Source organism: Dendrobates tinctorius, unplaced genomic scaffold (genome assembly GCF_039654945.1).
Source record: "Dendrobates tinctorius isolate UK_male_01 unplaced genomic scaffold, ASM3965494v1 ptg000115l, whole genome shotgun sequence".
Classification (NCBI taxonomy): domain Eukaryota; kingdom Metazoa; phylum Chordata; class Amphibia; order Anura; family Dendrobatidae; genus Dendrobates; species Dendrobates tinctorius.
Genome location: NW_027361783.1, coordinates 10,831,380 through 10,847,951, shown reverse-complemented (window position 1 = coordinate 10,847,951; position 16,572 = coordinate 10,831,380). Strand labels below are relative to the sequence as shown.

The 16,572-nt window shown below is 44.7% G+C and overlaps 1 protein-coding gene across 4 annotated transcripts in view; it reads right to left on the bottom strand.

Annotated features, from left to right (window-relative positions):
* The window catches only part of NETO1 (neuropilin and tolloid like 1), a 302,715-nt gene that overhangs the window by 236,629 nt on the left and 49,514 nt on the right, over nt 1-16,572 (bottom strand). The window lies entirely within an intron of this gene.

The window sequence follows — 16,572 nt, the reverse complement described above, 5'->3', positions numbered from 1 at the left end:
TCTATCTATTAGGCTACAAAAACAGTTTGAATGGTAGTCTTAATGAAGGGATGAAGGTTATGCTGGAATAAGATGTACAAAATTCACTAAGAAGCTTGTCCCTCTTAATGAATTTGGCGCATCTGTTAACTGTCCTGCACTGGTGTAAATTTTTATCTTAACTTATGCCACTTGTGATCCACTTGTCCATACTTGCTCCAGGCCAAGTTCCACCTACTTTTTAAAAAATTGGTGGAGTTGACCAAGACTGGAATACAAACTGCACCAAAAATTACCAAATTTTGCAATGTTTAAAGCTACTTTACAAGAAAACTGCTTGATAAATCAGTGCTTAAATGTTCAATAGAATAATATCTATTAAACCTATTTATGAAGACTTGTGCGAAAGCCAGAATGCTCTAAACCTAGAATATTGTTGGAAAGGCGGCGTTATAACTACCCATATTACCCTTTATTAAGAAATATAAAATGTGGTCCTTTATGTTTCACTAGAAGAAAATCCAGGAGAAATTACCATATACAAAATATATATTCACATTGAGAAAATGTCAAGAATGAATAGGTAAATGAGAAAATGGGAATACTGAATACTATTATGCATTACTTTATAACATACCTGAGGCTATGTATTCATAACACAACAAACATCTATAAAATTGAAATTCTATTATTGCAATAGTTCTTCTCCACTCATCTGATAAGTAAATATGTATTTTGTAGTAACCACTAGAGATGAGCGACTTTGCCTCTGGGAGGGTCGGGCCGGGTTTCGGACCACCCGACTTTACCAAAAGTCGAGTCGAATGAAATCGACCGACTATCGGCAAAAGTCGGAATTCCAACTGAAACTCAACCCCAATGCAAATCAATGGGGAATAAATGTCAGCAGTGAGTGGAGGACATTAAACACACCTACAGTGCACATTTCAATGGCAACAACATCAATTCTTATTGCTTAAGCTTGTCAACCTTAATTTACTTTATAATAATAGTAACGCATTGAAAACTGGGGGTTATTTGGCTAAAGTTGTGGGGGGGGGTACAGCCCAGTTAGGGAGGTGGAAAAACTGGTATATGTTGAGGTGTAGGCTGGACGTTCAGCAGCTGCAAATGGAGGAATTGGAGAAGCCAGAGGAAGAGGAGGAAAAAGCGAGCCATTTTGCTGGCAACCTATGTGTCATCAGGGGAAGGTGGTACAAAATCCTTTGAAACCCAGGCATGGTTCATTTTAATGAAGATGAGATCACCTACATTTTGGGTCAACAGCCGGGTCCTTCTTTCTGTCAGGATTGATTCAGCAGCACTGAAGACTCTTTCTGATAGCACACTACCAGCAGGGCAAGCGAGCTCCTGTAAGGCATAGTGTGCCAATTCAGGCCAGGTGTCCAGTTTACAGGCCCAGTAGTCAAAGGGGAATGAACTGTGAGCGAGAACATCGATAGGGGACGAGAGGTAATTTTGAACCATAGTTGACAACTGCTGTCTGTTGCAATCGATTCAGTATTACCAGTCGTGTGAGCGGTACTCGAGAAATCAGTCCACAACATGGTCATGAAACCCCTGTCTCCAATGTCACTTTGGCTATGTGCACTACGAATAACTCTTCCATGTTGCCCAGTACAGCTTGTGGTAGAACCTGCACTGCTCCTGTGTGCTGGGAATGACTCTAACAAATGGTTTACCAGAGTTGCTTGTTTGTTTGCCAATATTAGCTCTAGGTTCTCCTGTGGCATGATGTTCTATAATTTGCCTTATAGCGTGGATCAAGGATGCTGGCCAACCAGTAGTCATCATCCTTCATAATTTTGGCAACGCGGGTGTACCTTTTTAGGATCCGCAAGAGATAATCACACATGTGGGCCAATGTTCCAGGTGTCAATGATGCACTGCCAGTGGTGGGTGGAGGAGCACTTTCTGCCAAATCCACATCCCTCCAGTCACACACAAACCCTGTACTTGACCTTGGCAAGCCAACATTTTCTCTCGCCCCCTGAGAAGCATCCTCCTCCCCAAAATAATCATCCCCCTACTCCTCCTTTTCTTCCTCTTCTTCCTCCACCTCATCCAGGACAGTTCCCTGAGCAGACAATGCTTGACTGTCATCAAGGCTTCCCTCCTCCTCCTCCACTGCAAACGCCTGATCCTTCATGTGCGTCAAAGTTAGCATGAACAGACGCATAAATGGGATGCTCATGCTTATGGTGGCGTCGTATGCACTTACCAGCCATGTGCATTCCTCAAAACACTGAAGGACTTTACAGAGGTCTTTCAGCTTTGACCACTGCACAACCGACAACTCGATGTCTGCCCTCAAACTACCTGCCCGTGTATCCTCCCACAAATGCATTACAGCCTGCCTCTGTTCGCACAGCCTCTCAACCATGTGCATGGTGGAGTTCCACCTTGTTGCAACATCTATGATTAGGCGGTGCTTGGGAGGTGGAGCGATTGCTGCAGCCTCTTCATATGACTGGAGTCTATCGGTGAGCGACGGATGTGCGAGCACAGTCTTTGCACCCTATGGAGCAGGGCTGGTAACTCCGGATAATTATTTATGAAGCACTGCACCACCTGGTTCAAGTTGTGAGCCAGGCAAGGAATGTTTTGCCAGGGCTATAGCTGCCACAAAATTACATCCGTTATCACTGACTACCTTGCCTGGCTCAAGATGTAGACTGCCGAGCTATGACTCAGTTTCTCGCTCAACCAGTACCTCCATGGTGTGTCTGTTGTCGCCCAAAGACATCATCTTTAAAACAGCCTTCTGATGCTTACCACTAGCTGTTCGACAGTCGGACACCTCGTGTGCGACACTGGCAGCTGCGTATAGAGTGCTCGTGCAACTGCGCTCTGTCAACAAGCTTTTGCTTCTGGAGGAGGAGGAGACAGTGGGTCGAACGCCTACACCCAAATGTTGCCTATACCATGTGCATCCACCACATTCACCCAGTGCGCAGTGATGGACACGTAACGGCCCTGGCCATGCCTACTGGACCATGCATCTGTTGTGAGGTGCACCTTTCCACTTACTGATTGTTTGAGTGCATGGACAATGCGGTCTTTCAAATGCAGGTAGAGGGCAGGGATGGCTTTTCTAGAAAAGAAGTGCCAACTGGGTAGGTCATAGCGTGGGACAGCGCAGGCCATCAGCTCTCGGAACGCTGCGCTTTCAACCAAATGGAAGGGCATCATCTCTACTGAGATCAGTTTGGCAATGTAGGCGTTCAAAGCCAGTGTACGCGGATGAGAGGATGAGTACTTTCTTGTCCTACTCAGAGTCTCTGCTAGGGTGAGCTGAACTTGAGAGCTGCATATGGTGGAACCAGCGGTGGACATGGCGGACTGAGAGGTGGTTGGTGATGGTGATGGTGGTGGTGATGGCCTAGATGCAGTCTTTCGTTGGAAAAGCATTGTGATTCCCTGACTGCTTTGGCCTTGCGACGACACCTCAACATTTTTTGCTGGTGGTGTGCTAACCGGTGGGCTTGCAGTGGGGGAAGCGATGCAGCATTGCTGGCTACCTTCAGTCGGAGCAGGTGCACGTGTGCTACCTGAGGCTTTGTAAACCGTCCATGCTTGCAAGTGCATGGTGTTTACATGTCTAAGCATGCAACTGGTATTCAAATTTCGGATATTTTTCCCTCAGCTAAAGGTCCTTCCGCACTTCTTACAGATAACCTTTGCCTCATCAATAGGATTTTGGTCAAAAAAGTGCCACACTGCACTCTTTCTACTATGGGATAAATTTTCAGGGCTTGCACGCTGTGCTAATTTGACCATCTGGCCAAGCTGTCCTGCAATTCTTTTTGCTTTTTTAACACGTTTTTGGACTGCTACGGGCCTGCCAGATAACCGCAGCTGCAATGTCGATGCCTGCTACGGATCCTCCTCCTCTTCTGAGCTATTGCCAGCGGCACCCTCTTCCTCCAATGGATGCCAATCTGGGTCAACAACTGGGTCATCCATCACCTCCTCTTCAATTTCATCTGCACCTTCCTCTGTGTCACTGTGTAAGGTGGTATAGTATGCAGGAAGGGGCATCTGAGTTTCATCAGGGTCAGAATCTGGCTCAGTAGACTGCGAGGGCAATGCATTGCTCTGGGTGAATGTATCAGCAGAATCATATAGCACTGGTTGTGCATCAGTGCACTCCTTGTCATATTCATCTTGGACTGGGGAATTCAGGATTTCACTTGATGACTTAGGCATGGTATGTGAAAAGAGCTCCAGGGAGTAATCTGAAGTGTGGCCTGCCACATCCTTCACTTTTGGTGGAGGTGAAGGACACAAGGAAAGGTGTTGATCCTGATCAGGAGCCTGCACTGACGACTTAGTGCTTGCAGTTTTTGAAACTTCAGAAGAGGAAGCGACAGAGCTGGAGGCCAAAACCTGTTCCTGATGCTCCAGCTTTAAAAGCGGTTTACCTACTCCCAGAAAAGGGAGCCTTCCAGGCCTTCTGGAGCCAGACGATGATGCAGGCACAACACCTCCTGCCTTAGGTGCTATTGTGTTTTTGGCACTACCAGCAGATGCACCACCACCACAATCAGTACCAGCTGGCCCCCCGCCCACGTCCGCGGCCTCTTCCTCCATACTTCCTCATGTTTGGGAAAATGTACCAAAAATATCAGCAGATATATGGTACTGTATGAGGCGCGTACAGCTGTATACGGTGTAGGGAAGAATTTAAATCTCCGTATATATTTCCGGAGACACACACAGACGCTCACTCAGTATGGATTTGACCGTAATACAAAAAGCAGATATATGGTACTGTATGAGGAGCGTACAGTTGTATACGGTGCAGGGGAAAATTTAAATCTCCGTATTTATTTCCGGAGTCACACACAGACGCTCACTCAGTATGGATTTGACCATAATACAAACAGCAAATATACGGTACTGTATGAGGAGCGTACAGCTGTTTACGGTGTAGGGGAAAATTTAAATCTCCGTATTTATTTCCGGAGTCACCCACAGATAGTCAGCATGTATTTGTCCGTGATAACAGCCGGTACACGGTAGTGTGTGAGGAGCGTACAGCTCTATATGGTGTGGGAAAAAATGAATGGTCGGTAACTGTGCAGAAAAAAGAATAAAAGTATTAGTGCTGTGTAAAAAGCAGTCTGCACAGCAGTGTACACACAGCAATACAACTATCAGGCAGCCTAATAACCAGCTCTGCTGCACACAAGAAAATCCTCCCCTGTCACTGCACACTAACTGTACAGCACAATTGCTATCAGTACAAGCACATAAGAACTTCTTATATCTTTACAGCCCTAACTCTCTCCCTACTGATAAACAGCAACCTATCAATACTGTTAAGATTGGCAGAAGTAAAATGGAGGTCGGCGGTCAGGGCTTTTTGAGACACTATGACGCCCCCCAAAGCAAGCCAATCACTGCAATGCCCTTCTCTACGATGGTGGTGGATGCTGCACATGTCATCTTGTTGCCCACAGTGTACGTCCTTGCTTATTGGCTGAAAAAAGGCACCTGCAAGCATTCTGGGAAATCCGACTTTGGCGCTCGTTTTGCCGACTGCATGGCCGACTTCACGCTATGGTCGGGTTTCGGTCAACGAAACCCGACCTTGGCATAAGTCGGTGACTTATGAATCTGGCCGACCTGTTTCGCTGAACTCTGGTAACCACAGTTGGAAGCACCGCATATGTAGGGGTATTTTTTGAGGGTGAAAACATCACAAGTTTTCTATGTTGGGAGAATGAACTCAGATGCTGGCATTATTCATTTTTATGCACTGTAAGGTCCAAGTGGATGTCTGGACCTATTCACTCTAGATCCCCTATTCACCTAATTGCGGTGTTAAATAAACTTAAAGTCTTTCTAATTACCGTATACTGTATACTTGTGTACTTGTGTATAAGCTGAGTTTTTCAGCACTTTTTTTGTGCTGAAAACGAACCCCTCGGCTTATACACGAGTCATTGTCCCAGAAAGCTGGCAGGGGAGGAGGAGCAGCGGGTTACAGAGGCAGCAGTCAGCTTCCAGCACACATCATACTCATCTACCTGCGCACCCTGAGTGCTGGCACTGCATCTCGCTCCGGCTGCCGGCACCTGCAGCTCTTCTTGCTGAGCGATCACGTGGCCCCACTCATAAAGGTAATGAATATGTACTGCTCTCCACTCCCATAGATGTAGAGCGTATATTCATTGTCTTAATGAGTAGGGCCACGTGATCAATTGGCAGGAAGAGCTGCAGGTGCCAGCTGCCGGAACGAGATGCAGTGCCAGCACCCAGGGCATGCAGGTAGATGAGTATGATGTGTGCTGGAAGCTGGCGGCTGGCACTGTGCACTATTACAGCAGCGGCACAGGCTTTAGCCACAGCTGCCGGCTGCTGCCTCTGTGACCTGCCACTCCATCTCCCCCGCCGGCTTTCTGGGACAATGACTCGTGTATAAGCCGGGGGTCCCTCTTAGGAGTGGAACTTTCTTGGATTTAACAAGAGAAAGTGGACCGAGAAAACTGCAGCATCTGATTTAACATACTCCTGCATTTACTAAAAGCATGTCTCTTTCATTCTAAATGGTGCAGGTTTCTACTAAATGGTGCAGGGGTTAAACTGTTCAGTTTATAGTCTCTGAAGCCTCCCTGCTTGGATGATCTTAGCTGTGCAGTATTGGTCACTTCCCTCTGCTATACATATACTCATCTCTGGCATTCTGCATTGGCAGTGTTAAGTCTTGTACTGCCTAATGTGAAGTGAAGGAGTCGGTTGTTGGTAGAGGCGTCTGAAGTACTGTTCTGTGACTGGTGCTTGGACTTTATAGTTGTTTGCAAATCCTCTTCCTCACCTATTTGGGGTACATTCCTTTTCTCCCTGGTGCTCTCCTCTGTTGTCTGCGAGTGCATATTTATAGGAATGGTATTTTTCCTTTATCCCTTGTGACAGGGTCACTGGCAATGTACTGTATGTGAGGGGAGATATGTATCACGAAGATTGCTATTTTCTGTGATGTGAAATGCAGAAGTTTCTTTCCAGCATGTTACACGCTGAGGGGTTAATTGGCCATGACAGTGTTGGGGTTTTTTGCAAGTATTTGTAAGAGATGGGCAGGATGGCGTCTCACCATATCTTCACTTCAAGGGTGTGGTTTGGCAGGTTAAATGTCCGGCCACCGAGGTTTTTTTTCTGTCTTTGTGCCTGGAGGCAAAAATGCTCCAGAGAAGTGTTTACGTGAAACTACACCGAACTCTGTTGTTGTACCCTGAGTTGGCAGATCCTACAGGCATATGGACTCAGCTATACATTATAGATTGTTTTCCTATTTTTGATAGAAAGAGACACATTTACTTTGTTGAACCCCACACTAGTTTATGCCGTGTTTTAAGAAAAAACAGATGAAGACATGTTGCTGTGTCTACCTCTGTGAGCAGCCAAGTGAGTAGCACTACCATACTCTGTACATCCTTCCTTGTTTGTCTGGATTGTGTATATTCATACACTATTACTCCCCACTTTCCTTGGTGGTGGAGGAGTGCAGATATAAGGCTGATTCAAGAGTTCAGCTAGGTATTGTAGCCTTTGCGTCTTCACCATCAGAAATAATATGGGGAACAGAGATAACTAGGGCATACCTAACGTTAGGGACAGGGAAATAGCCCCTGGCCCCGGGTAATCTGACAAAAGAGTCGTGGCTATACTATATTGAGGACTATAGGATGAATTAAACTATATTGATGACCATGTGGTGCATTATACTACATTAAGGACTATGGGGAGAGCATTATACTATATAGAGAACTATGGGATGCATTATAATATATTGAGGACTATGTAATCTGGGCTGTGTAATCTGGGCAGTTAAATTCTTCACAGGAACGGCCACTAGAAATTTGGTTTATTGATCGATGATGGTTAAGATGAAGCTATGCACTGTCCTGCAGGCCTCTACCTTCAGATGATCAATGGCTACCATTTGTAATGGACGTCAACTTACAAGTGGATGCAGTGGTGCTTTATGATCACCTTTAACAGTTGTAATAGTCACAGACGTGTGACATTCTGTAACGTCCGTCTGCGGTTCTGGGCTGCAGCCAGGCAACACCCCGAGGAACACTGATACCCTTTACCCCTATACAGGGATCTGGATTTACAACAGAGCCCAGGAGGTACTGTCTGAATAGGAGCAGCGGCCAGAGCAGGACGGTCATCAGAGTGAAGTACAAAAACGGCAGGCAATAGCAGAGTCAATTTCAGGCCAAGGTCAGAGTCAAAAACCAGGAGGGCGGCAGAGGTACAGAATCATTAGGAAGTAGCAGAGTCAGAATATCCAGGCCAAGGTCACAAACCAGGAGAGTAGCAGAAGCACAGAATCGTCAGGCAAAAGAGGGGTCAGAAATCCAGGCTGAGGTCAGAGTCAAACAGAAATCAATCACTAAGTAACACACAGGGGAACCAAGAATATATCCGGCGGCTTGCAAGACCAGTCCCAAGGTATTTGAGGGATCAGGTCATCCCTCACAGGTTCCTGGACTGGTGATGTCATTAGGGCCGCCCCCAGGACCAGGCCAGATGGAGTTGCAGTAACCCCCTGATGACTGACAGAGGGGCGGAGCCTGCGCCCACCAGATGCCTGCGCAGGAGCCACTTCTCTGTCACCACCATAACTCACGGGCGGACCACGGCGCCTCCCAGTGGCTGAGGCAGGAACAGCCATCCCCGAGTCTGACAGTGAAGTGGCGGTCTGGCGCCTCCTAGTGGCCGTGACCGGAACAGCAGGCCTCGAACCCAACGGTGACGTGACAGACCGGCGCCTCCTAGTGGCTAAAGCTGGGACCATAGGCCCTGAGTCTGACGGTGACGTAATAGAACCACGGCGCCTCCCAGTGGCTGAGGCAGGAACAGCCGTCCCCGAGTCTGACGGCAAAGTGGCGGCCCGGCGCCTCCTAGTGGCTGCGACCGGAACAGCAGGCCCCAAATCTGACGGAGACGTGACACATTCCTGCCACCATTTTTCAATGTCTACTCTCATTCCAATCCAATAGAATTGCCTACGGCCTGTGGCTTCTGTCTTTGGCACTCCAAAATGACCAGACACATCATGATAGGCAGTGAGGACCATGTGTACATCTCTCCCTGTGATCACAGTTTGATGGAGACGAGTAACAGTGATGTGATCCACACTACAGCGATAAAGCAATCCTTTCTTCACAAAGAACCGTTTTTGCTGTCTCCACAGACACAGTAATTGAGGGTCTGCATTGCCTCTGCAACATCTACCGGGAGTTTTTCCCACGATGAGTAATTCCCAAATTTCTGATAACACTCGAATTTCCGTCTGTACTTGTATCCATGTAGTTTCCAGTAGCAGAGAGTCTGGACTGGCTTACTGAGATTGAAATATATATGAAGATTTAAAAGTACCACAACACTGTATACTGTTGTACGCTTCGACTACCTTTCCCTTTTTCTACTTGTTAAATTCTGGTGTAATACATACTGAGCCTGTGAGTGTCTGTGTCTGACTCCGGAAGTATAGACGAAAATTTACAATTACCCCTAGACTGGGATACACCTGGTATGTGCTGATACAGTATCTTTGTTCCAAATTTTGTATTGCGGTATCATCTATAGTGAGTGAGCGTGTGTGGTTTATGCCTTCTATATATACGGTGAATCGGAGATACCAATTTTTACCCTATACTCGATACAGCTTGTATCTTGTTATACAGTACCTTTGTTCGACATTTAGTATTACGGTCAAATCCATACTGAGTAAGTGTCTGAGACTGACTACGGGACTATGTTTATGGAGATTTCAATTGTACCCTATAATATATACTTGCTATCTTGTTATCCAGTACCTTATTTACAACATTTTTTATTATGGTCAAACCCAGACTGAGTGAGCATCTGAGGGTGACTCTGGAAATATATACAGTCATGGCCAAAAGTATTGACACCCCTGCAATTCTGTCAGATAATACTCAGTTTCTTCCTGAAAATGATTGCAAACACAAATTCTTTGGTATTATTATCTTCATTTAATTTGTCTTAAATGAAAAAACACAAAAAGAATTGTCCTAAAGCCAAATTGGATATAATTCCACACCAAACATAACAAAGAGGGTGGACAAAAGTATTGGCACTGTTCGAAAAATCATGTGATGCTTCTCTAATTTGTGTAATTAACAGCACCTATAACTTACCTGTGGCACTAACTAAATCACACTTGCAGCCAGTTGACATGGATTAAAGTTGACTCAACCTCTGTCCTGTGTCCTTGTGTGTACCACATTGAGCATGGAGAAAAGAAAGAAGACCAAAGAACTGTCTGAGGACTTGAGAAACCAAATTGTGAGGAAGCATGAGCAATCTCAAGGCTACAAGTCCATCCCCAAAGACCTGAATGTTCCTGTGTCTACCGTGTGCAATGTCATCAAGAAGTTTAAAGCCCATGGCACTGTGGCTAACCTCCCTAGATGTGGCCGGAAAAGAAAAATTGACAAGAAATTTCAACGCAAGATTGTGCGGATGTTGGATAAAGAACCTCCACTAACATCCAAACAAGTTCAAGCTGCCCTGCAGTCCGAGGGTACAACGGTGTCAACCCGTACTATCCGTCGGCATCTGAATGAAAAGGGACTGAATGGTAGGAGACCCAGGAAGACTCCACTTCTTACCCCGAGACATAAAAAAGCCAGGCTGGAGTTTGCCAAAACATACCTGAAAAAGCCTAAAACATTTTGGAAGAATGTTCTCTGGTCAGATGAGACAAAAGTAGAGCTTTTAGGGCAAAAGCATCAACATAGAGTTTACAGGAGAAAAAAGAGGCATTCAAAGAAAAGTACACGGTCCCTACAGTCAAACATGGCGGAGGTTCCCTGATGTTTTGGGGTTGCTTTGCTGCCTCTGGCACTGGACTGCTTGACCGTGTGCATGGCATTATGAAGTCAGAAGACTACCAACAAATTTTGCAGCATAATTTAGGGCCCAGTGTGAGAAAGCTGGGTCTCCCTCAGAGGTCATGGGTCTTCCAGCAGGACAATAACCCAAAACACACTTCAAAAAGCACTAGAAAATGGTTTGAGAGAAAGCACTGGAGACTTCTAAGGTGGCCAACAATGAGTCCAGACCTGAATCCCATAGAACACCTGTGGAGAAATCTAAAAATGGCAGTTTGGAGAAGGCACCCTTCAAATATCAGGGACCTGGAGTAGTTTGCCAAAGAAGAATGGTCTAAAATTCCAGCAGAGCATTGTAAGAAACTCATTGATGGTTACCGGAAGTGGTTGGTCGCAGTTATTTTGGCTAAAGGTTGTGCAACCAAGTATTAGGCTGAGGGTGCCAATACTTTTGTCCGGCCCATTTTTGGAGTTTTGTGTAAAATGATCAATGTTTTGCTTTTTGCTTCATTCTCTTTTGTGTTTTTTCATTTAAGACAAATTAAATGAAGATAATAATACCAAAGAATTTGTGTTTACAATCATTTTCAGGAAGAAACTGAGTATTATCTGACAGAATTGCAGGGGTGTCAATACTTTTGGCCATGACTGTACCGAGATTTCAAATTTGCCCAACACTGTATACAGGTGTGCGCTTGTGTTACATTACCCATTTAGAGCTTTTCATATTCTTGTGTACTCCATACTGGGCCTGAAAGCGTTTGTGTCTGCCTCCTGAAATGTATATGGAGATTCAGAATGTTTACACTTTACTATATATACCTTTTATCTGGTGATACTGTACCTTTTTCACCTTTTTATTTTATTGGGTAATCCATACTGAGCCTGTGAGCATCTGTGTATGACTCATGAAATATATATGGAGATTTACTGTTATCCCTAGACTGTATAGAGCTGTACGCTTCTGATACAGTACCATATATCTGCTGGTATTTTGGGTCAATTTTCTAAAACACGAGGAAGTATGGTGGAAGAGGACGTGGATTTGGGCGTGGGGGGCCACCTGGTACTGATGGTGGTGATTGTGCATCTGCTGGTAGCGCCAAAAACACAATAGCAGCTAAGGCAGGAGGTGTTGAGCCTGCGTCATGGTGTAGCTCTGGAAGGCCCGTAAGGCTCCGTTTTAAGGGAGTAGGTAGACTGCTTTTAAAGCCGGAGCATCAGGAACTGTTTTTGGCTTACATTGCTGAAACAGCCTCCAGCTCTATCGCCTCCTCTTCTTAAGTTTAAAAAAATGCAAGCACTGAGTCGTAAGTGCAGGCTTCTGGTCAGGAGCAACCACTTTCATTGTGTCCTTCACCCACACCAAAAGTGAAAGATGCGGCAACACACACTTCAGATTACTCCATGGAGCTCTTTTCACATACCATGCATGGGTTAATTAAAAATGGGGCCCATCATATACTGGAGAATTAAAAATGGGGGACATCTAAAACTGGAGCATCATCCATGAGGCCCATCATATACAGTACTGGAGCATTCTAAATGGGGCAGATCAGAAACTGGAGCAGCATCTATGGGGCCCATCATATACTGGAGCATTCCAAATGGGGGACATCTGACACTGATGCATCATCCATGAGGCCCATCATATGCTGGAGCATTCTAAATGAGGAATAAGACACTAAAGCAGCATCTATGGGGCCCATCATATACTGGAGCATTCCAAATGGGGGACATCTGACACTGGAGCATCATCCATGAGGCCCATCATATACTGGAGCATTACAAATGGGGGACATCTGACACTGGAGCATCATCCATGAGGCCCATCATATACTGGAGCATTACAAATGGGACAGATCAGACACTGGAGCAGCATCTATGGGGCATATGATACACTGGAGCATTAGAAATGGGGCCCATTATATATGGAGCATTATTAGGGCCCATAAGACACTGGAGCATCATCCATGAGGCCCATCATGTACTGGAGCATTCCAAATGGGGGACATCAGACACTGGAGCAACATCTAAGGGGCACATTATACACTGGAGCATTAGAAATGGGGCCCATTATATATCGCGCATTATTTGGGCCGATAAGACACTGGAGCATCATCCATGGGGACCATCATATACTGTAGCATTATGTGGAGCTCATCATATACTGTATAGAACATTATATGTGACCAAATATTCTGTATGGAGAAATATATGGGGCTCATTATTCTGTATGGCGCACAATGTGGTGGCCATAATACTGTATGGAGTAATATACTGTCCTTTTTTTGAGCTATTGTAGAATTTAAAATAGATCAGTCATGTCATGTAAGCAGTGAAGTATTTGTCATTGTACTATACCTATATTTCTGTGCTGTGTCAGAGGATCATGAGTTGTGGTATGCGTTAAAGGGGCACAAGAAAACCTGGAGCCAGCCCTACCCCCCACAACTTTATCCAAATAACCCCGTTTTCAGTGCAAAACTATTATTATAAAGTAAATTAAGGTTGACAAGCTTCAGTAATAAGAATTGATGTTTTTGGCATTGAAATGGGCACTGTAGGTGTGTTTACTGTCCTCCACTCCCTGCTGACTTTGCATCCCCATTGACTTGGATTGGGTTTTGTGTTTCAGTCGGCCTCCGACTTTTCCCTATAGTTGGCTGATTTCGTTCGACCTGACTTTTGAGTAAGTCGGGTTTCATGAAACCTGACTCGACCCTAAAAAAGGCAAAGTTGCTTATCTCTAATACTGACTGCTGAGCCGTGTGTCTAATCCTCTCCTGTGTGATACTGACTGCTGAGCTGTGTATCTAATCCTATCCTGTGTATCTAATCCTATCCTGTGTGATACTGACTGCTGAGCCATGTATCTAATCCTATCCTGTGTGATACTGACTGCTGAGCCGTGTATCTAATCCTATCCTGTGTGATACCATCTGCTGAGCCGTGTATCTAACCCTATCCTGTGTGATGCTGACTGCTGAGCCATGTACCTAATCCTATCATGTGTGTTACTGACTGCTCAGCCGTGTATCTAATCCTATCCTGTGTGATACTGACTGCTGAGCCGTGTATCTAATCCTATCCTGTGTTATACTCACTGCTGAGCCGTGTATCTTATCCTATTCTGTGTGATACTGTCTGCTGAGCCATGTATCTAATACTATTCTGTGTGATACTGTGTGCTGAGCTGTGTATCTAATCCTATCCTGGGTGATACTGTCTTTTGAGCCGTGTATCTATTCCTATCCTGTGTGATACTGACTGCTGAGCCGTGTATCTAATCCTATCCTGTGTGATACTGGACTCCCCCTGCAGTCTGTGTCAGAGGGTGGTCTATGTTGGCACGGTAATAAATTGTGTTACTTCCAGCTTTACAGAAGGACGATAATACCATAGAAATGATAAGAATAATAGGCAAAACTGTTTGGTGAATTGGAACGTGCAGGGTTAAAATTTCACCCCACAACATAGCCTATGACGCTCTCGGGGTCCAGACGTGTGATTGTGCAAAATTTTATGGCTGTAGCTGTGACGGTGCAGATGCCAATCCCGGACATACACACATATATACATATATACACTTATTCCCCTTTATGTACATAGGGGTAAAATTGTTTGGTGAATTGGAACGCGCAGGGTTAAAATTTCGCCTCACAACATAGCCTATGACGCTCTCTGGGTCCAGACGTGTAACTGTGCAAAATTTTGTGGCTGTAGCTGCGACGGTGCGGATGCCAATCCCGGACATACATACATTGAGCTTTATATATTAGATTGCAGAGTTGAATCAACATTACTGAGCTATTTTACACAAATGTATCCTCTGTCCTGCAAAATCATCATTGTACAGACTTCATTTATATGCTGTAGTAATAGTTTCCAAGTGAGATTCCATCTCCTCAAAGGAATTTGTTTTATGAACATACCAGATAATTCATTTTCACAATCTCATGTACACATCTATTCAGGGCACAGAAATGTAAACAGGGAAATATCATTATAGATAAATCTTTCCACTAAAATTCTACATAGCAGCAAACCTCTATGGGGTATTCAAGATTCCGACACCAGATAATAATAACATTACAAATGCCAATTTGTTATAAGCTTTATAGTAAAATTGTCCCATGAGAGGAAACCCTAAAACTTTAGTAATTTACACAAATCAAAAATGCACGTGTAAAAAAAATCCAACAACTCAAAGGTTTCTACTGTCTGACTTTGCCCCATCCAATGTCCATAGTAGTGAACTGGCCTTTGTTGCAAGGGCACCTGGGTTGCACATACGGAGAAGCTGCTGATCAGTAGGTTGACCTGAGGGATTAAACTCATGAAGTCCAATCATTACCAGAGACATGGGAGCAGAGACATGAATCCCAAAGGTCAATGAGAAATTGGCAAAGAGGTGTCAGACAGTCAAAGAGTAAGGGCATCCAGTGGTTAGTCGAGAGAATGGCCAGGAGCACAGCCAGAACTTCAACTCAATAGTGCACCTGCGAAGTATCCAAAAAGGTATACAACAGCTGACACTGTTGACAGGATATAGGGGATTTAAATAAGGTCCAGAACAGGGATTGGACACTCAACCGTTCTCCTGATTGGTCCTCTGACTCACATTAGTGATTGACTTGACAGTCAGACCACCTTATGGGCCCATATTAGGCTGAGTGCAGATGGACTTTTTAGCCCTGCGGATTTTTCCACGCAGAATGGAAGAAATCCGCAGGTCAAATGACCTGCATTTTTCCTGCGGATTTCTTCCATTTTTCCTGCGGTTTTATTGCGGTTTTTGTGTGGTTTTCCACTGCGGTTTTCCCCCTGCGGATTTGGTGACAGGGGAGATGGAAAACCGCACAAAAGAAGTAACATGCTGCGGATTTTGTACCGCAGGAAAACCGCGCGGAAAAATCTGCAGCGTCTGCACAGCGGTTTTTTTTCCATTGATTTTAAGGCTACTGTACATCACAATGCGGATATGCAACGTTTCTGCACGGTAAAATCCGCTGCGGATCCGCTGCAAATCTGCATCGTGTGCACACAGCCTAAGTGTCAGTCATGCTGTCTGGGCACTCCAAATACCATTAGTGATGCCACCAGGAACAACCTATCGGCACCTGATCCAGAGAAAACAATTGATATAGGGTCGCTTAATATTTAACAGCACAAAAATGCACATTGGAGACAAATCAATAAAATCTGCTAAAAAATATGCTGTAAATATTGCTTTGCATAATATTTTTTCCAACTTCAGATCTACTATGTTGTTTTTATGCCAAAATCAATATTATTAATCTGTGCTCTCCAGTGGCTTGCTTCATTCTCTTCACACCAATTAACGCAAAACTCCCTATCTCTCTGCACGTTTTCAGATAGTCCCATGAATGGAATTCTTGTTATTCTGCTTCACTGGAGCTTAGCAGAGCTCTCTGAAGTTTCAATATGATGCTGAAACAGAGTAAACCATTTTATATAAAAATAGAACAGTCCATGCCAGGTATATAATAGGCATTATTATAAAAATAAGAGCTGCATTTTTAGCGCTATTACGTAATGTTTCACAGTAGCGTGATCAGAACCAGAAAGAACAAATTGAATTTACTGATGATGAACAGTGAAATAAGAATGGGAAAAAGTTAAACATCAGCTGCTGATGGTGTTGTAGAGAATATACTTCAAAGCAAACTTG